General features: G+C 31.1%; 1 long non-coding RNA gene across 1 annotated transcript; it reads right to left on the minus strand.

Moving 5' to 3' along the window:
• Window positions 1–914: 914 nt before the first annotated feature.
• Window positions 915–5,144, minus strand: LOC108516529 (uncharacterized). The gene is made up of 3 exons (XR_001881853.1): window positions 5,068–5,144; window positions 4,920–4,989; window positions 915–1,042 (listed from the first exon to the last, which is right to left on the minus strand). It is a non-coding gene; the product is annotated as an uncharacterized LOC108516529 (long non-coding RNA).
• Window positions 5,145–5,471: the final 327 nt, after the last annotated feature.

Below are 5,471 nucleotides of genomic sequence, written 5' to 3' on the forward strand. Positions count from 1 at the left end.
TACATATGTTATCTCATTCTTTGTTATCATTGAGGTGAGACTAAATATGGTAATATATTTGTTTAGTGTTTGTCTTTTGGTTTCTGAGGACAGTAGCTAACACTAAACAACATCTCATTTTATTCTAACAGTTATGAGAAAGTCAACATATTGCAACATCCTTAAATCTTTGCATAGTCCTGTTCTGACTCAAATTGACATTATTACTATCACGCAAAGTGTTCCAAAGAAATATTTTGGTTCAGGTCCTTAGCAGATATTTGATTCTTTATCACAAGGGTTTCTTATAAACTAGACTTATTAATGTCATCAAATCTGAAAGTTTGCTTCTGATTCAGTATTATTTCCATAAGATGTGATCAAATGCATGTTCAGCAACAACTTGCTGCATTTGGTGGCATACACACACTTTGAATAATTATCAACAACCGTTTTTATCTTTCTAACAGGTGGGTTTATTTCACTCTACAAATAATTTTCATTTACCATGGCATATAAAGTAAAATACTATTATAAGATAATGCAAAATAAAGGCATCTATTCAAATTGTGTGATACGCAGCACAGTGTTTGTGTATGTATGTGTGTGTATTTGCCAAAATAACTCTCTGACTTTTGTCCACTGTCTAACGATTGCTGTACCTCCAGCAAAACAAAATTCTGCTCAATCACTTTGAATCCAACTTTCAAGAATTTCCCACTAGGATTCTATCTGTTTAAACTTAGTTTCCATAATATCAACAAAAAAGCCAAAATATAAACAGGCAAGATAAAAATTTCAATCAAAAATTATCTAAAATACTGTTTTCATGAAAGTTATCCAAAGAAACAGAACAAAAGTAGGACTTATTAATTTCCTAAGTGTCATTTTCCATGCAGCAAATATAATAATATAGCAATACTTACATGTTCTCTTCTCCAACAATGCAAATAGCAGAAAGTATTTTTACTATTTCAGTCATCATGTTGGGTTGTTTGGGGTCAATTGCTCTTGCCAATAGTAAAAGACTTCTTTCATCTCCTAGAATCCTTTGTAATCCAAACTAAAAAAAAACAAACAAAAAACCTTCATTCAGAATGTCTATGGAATATATCTTTAATTTAAAAAAGCAACGTACAACGATCTTCCAAAAACCCATACCCCCACAATAAGGTTCTATCTAATTCTATGAATATTCTTCAAATGCAGTTATCTGTCTTTGTTTTTTATATGAAATGACTGCATCTTGGAGTTGTTGCTCCTTGATCAGATATGATCTCCATTAGCCTGCCCTAAAAATTCCATAAATTTGGAAAAATATGGGAACAATCAGTATTTCTTCAACAAAGAATAACATATAAAGCACATACTGATACGATTTTCTGAAGTAATTCTACTTATGTCATTGGGTCTCCCTGGAGATGTCTGGAATTCGTGGTTAAATTGTCCAATATGTTTGTATGAAAAATTAAGGCGAAGAAAAAGAGAAATTTTTTTTAAAAAGGCTCTTTTGAATACTATATGCCAGTATAAGCCTCAGTATGGATATTCCCATGCCTTCTCTCGCTTATCTTCCCTGATTCACACAGCTGTGCTGCACTACAAACGCTGTGAACCTAAAGAAAAGGCACCTGGGTTTTATTAAGTGTCACAAGTCAACTAAGGAGAGAAAACACCATTTTCATTTATTTTCTAAGCATGAATATCTGTGTGTATGTGTGTGCATGCATGAATTTAATAAGAAATTTTAATGAGAATCTAAAACTTGAGTTTTCATTACATTAAGAAGGCAATATATTATTTTATCTTTGTCCCACAAAGTATTTTTCAGATTTCTTATAAAATATTTTTGCTTCATTTTACAGTCTAATGGTGAAATTGGATATTTCATCGGAGCAAAATTTCCATTTCAGCTAAACTTTAGTTAATTACCAGCCATATGAATAGTTCCATCAGCCCTAATTTAACTTCTAAAAGAACTCAGAGTGGCAGATGGGGAACATAGCTAAAGCTCTTAAATGTGAGTTTATCACAGGTCATAATAAATAGGAAAATATATGGAGATAAGACCAAAAAAACCAAAAAGAAAATGCAAGAATCAAGTCTGGAAAGAAGCAACAAAAACAAAATAGATAAGTATGCATAAAGGTGGCCAGTAGATGATTAAAAGTAATGAATATTAGTGAAAAACACATTTGCAAAACTGAGAGACAATGACCATGCAATTACCAAACCTAACAGCTTTATGAGTCATTGAGACTGAGTGAAATCATTAGGTTTTAAAATTTTTTACTTAATGTTTAAAGGTAGTTTTTAATATATAGAGACACATCAAATATAAAAAAGAAGACATGAAAAATATATTTGGAAAATCATTAATCCAAACATCAGAGCAATATTATAGCACTGGAAGTTAAGAAACAATGGGTTGCTTTTTATGAACCTATTTTTACATGTATTGGATAAAATAAAGGAGTTTTTGAAGTAGGTAAACTCCATGGGGCCAAAAAATTTGATGTGTAAGTCATTTTGGATAAAAGCTTAATTCCTTGATCTGGACAATTTATTCCAACATGAAGTGAAAAGATCACTGTATATTTTCTATTCTGAATGCATATTTTATGTCTATTGTTTCACATGTCTGTAATTCAAAAGATACATTAATTCATGCTCTGAGCACCTATGTGCAAGACATTAATGTGGCCTAACTAAAAACATCAATTTCGAATAATCTAAGTCAAATCATAATGCTTTTCGAAACTGCCAAACTCTTAAGAAACTAAGTGTTGACAAATCAAAGTATGTCCTGTTAAAAAAAAAGGCTCTATAAGAATCTTACTATTATAATTCTCTCTAGTGAGTGTCCTGATTAAAATTACTTAGCATCCTAAACAGCCACGAAAATTGACAACCTGAGTCAATAAGAACTTAGAACAAAGGGTCCTACAGCTAAATTTACAGATGAGGGGACTGATACTCAAAGAGGTCAAGTAATTTTCCAAAAGCCACACAACTTATTAGGAGCAAAGCATGAACTATATCTCCTGAATTCTAGAACTGTGTTATCTTTCCATTAGGTCATTGTTTCCCTTGATTAAAGAAAGAGATCCATCTTGAGCTGTGAAGAAGCAATGCTCATTATTTCCTTGTTAGGCATCAGATTCTCTTTAACTTTGTAGCCAAGGACTAACAGCCCAGATTTTGAGAAAATCTGTACTAGTAGTAATGGGGATGTTTCTGTAAGAAACTTCCAGAAACAGTACAAATAGCATATTATATTCAGGAGTCTCATGTCCACTAGCAAGCATTCATTGCATATGCTGATATAGTAACATTCTTTGCTGATACATGTATGTTTAATATATAAATACTTACATATATTTCCATATGCTTGAGACTGTTTATAGATTAATACATAATCTTATTGCATTGGTTATTAATAGCCATATTTTACATTTGGCAAACTTATACTTATTGTTATAATTATTTCTATTATCTATTTTGAGATTATTAAAATGCTATGTAAAGGAAATTAGGTAATTAAGTTAATTAGTCAATAGTATTTTATCTATAGGTATGAAGAGGTCATTTCTAAGACAGTAAAAAAAATAGTTTATAGAAAAAATACTGTAACTTCATAACCTGAGTAAAGCCTATTTTTAGGAAAAAAAACCATTGTCTAAAATTCATAGGGTCCCTTATAATGCAACTAGTATTATACATATACATAAAAAGCCCTGCAATTTTTCAGAGATGTTTTATATGTATGCAAACTTGCTGACATTAATAAAACATAAAAAAAAGAGAAATCTCAATCTTACAATGTTCTTAGCAAACAAGTCAACCCATCCTTATAATTTTCCTTTTCAATAGAACAGAAATTCTCTGTATGGAAACATATTCAACAAACCACATTTAAATTGTCCTACTACCATTAAAGAAAAAGCATTATTACCTAAATTGGGAACAACACTAATTCATTCGCATGATTTCAAAAACCCAACAATAAATATTTTGTGAAGCAAAGTATAACTTTCATTTAAGTATTACTTAAATATTATGAGGATTTGCATCATAAGGCCCCTTTTGTAAAGTGAACAAGCACTCACTATTTTGTTCATTTCTTTTTTTTTCCCATGTTTTCTGAACATTTAGTACTATAAAATCAAAAAGACCTCTGTTCACATGAAAGAAATTATTGGAGGAATAAACAGAATAAGAATCAGACACAGCATTTCTAAATTATAGACAAGAGTCAAATACACTTTTTCCAATCATTTTTTTTTGTTTGTTTGTTTCATTGACTAGCTCACACTCCTGAGGAAATTAGCAGCATTGACAATGGAAAGTACTGTTTTATCTATCTTCCCTATGTGAAAGCAATATATTTGAACAGAAGAAACAATGGAATAGGGCTCCATTTTTGAACAGACTTAGATCTATAGAAGCTATATCATCCCTGAAATCCTCTGGTTGCTGTGAGAACTTCTTTGGTTAAACTGAAATACCAGCATAGAAATTAAAAAACAAAATTGACTGAGAAAACTAACAATACCTAACATTTTGGAAAATTAAACATCAAATTTATCTTTTACATATGGTTTCAAATGTATATTTAACCTCACTGTAAAACTTTATAAATACTTATTATTTATAAGCCTGTAATAACTAGCCGATAATTAATTAATACAGCAGAAACAAAAGTAAAAAATAGGTACGGGGTGGGGAATAGGATTAGGGAAAAGAGTTAATGCATGCCGGGCTTATTACTTAGGTGACAGATCGATTTGTGCATCAAACCACCATGGCACGTGTTCACCTATGTACATGTACCCTGGAACTTAAAAAAATAATAAAAAAAATTTTGTTCATTTCATACTTTCATAGTGTTGGGCAAGTTCTCACCTTTTGTGACAGGGGCAGAAATAAATACTACTTACCTTATTATTCATAAATGCTTTGAGGCATTGAATAAGTTTATACTGATTCTTCTTGTCAATATTTTCTTGCCTAAATAAAAGAAAATGTATATTATGTTGTGCTGAAACATTTCCCCTTTGGTGATTTTATTTTAATGTTTATTCTTACTGTTTTTTGTCCAGAAGCTTTTCCAGCTCATCCAATAAGAGTCCAAGACCTTCATGGCCAAAGTTGTTAACCCAGCTAAGAAATAAACAAAAAATTACATGTATAAGTAAGCCAGTAATTTTAAAACATTAAATATCCAAAATAAAATTTCAGTTTTCAAATCTCATTATTCTATCTCAATATTTCCTATCTTTATTTTTTCAATTCCCACTACCTCAAGTATTGACTCTATGAGGATGACTCAGTGATCTTTACCTCAATCCTAGACTTCTCCACATTTTAGACCGCCCATTACACAGCACTGCCTTGGTTGTTTCACCAGCATGACATACTTAAGCATGAATTTATAAGCTGAATTCATCTTCCCCTGTCTCCATATCCCGAAGTCAACTTATCTTCCACTC

This window comes from Rhinopithecus bieti, unplaced genomic scaffold, assembly GCF_001698545.2.
Source record: "Rhinopithecus bieti isolate Rb0 unplaced genomic scaffold, ASM169854v2 scaffold_38662, whole genome shotgun sequence".
NCBI lineage: Eukaryota > Metazoa > Chordata > Mammalia > Primates > Cercopithecidae > Rhinopithecus > Rhinopithecus bieti.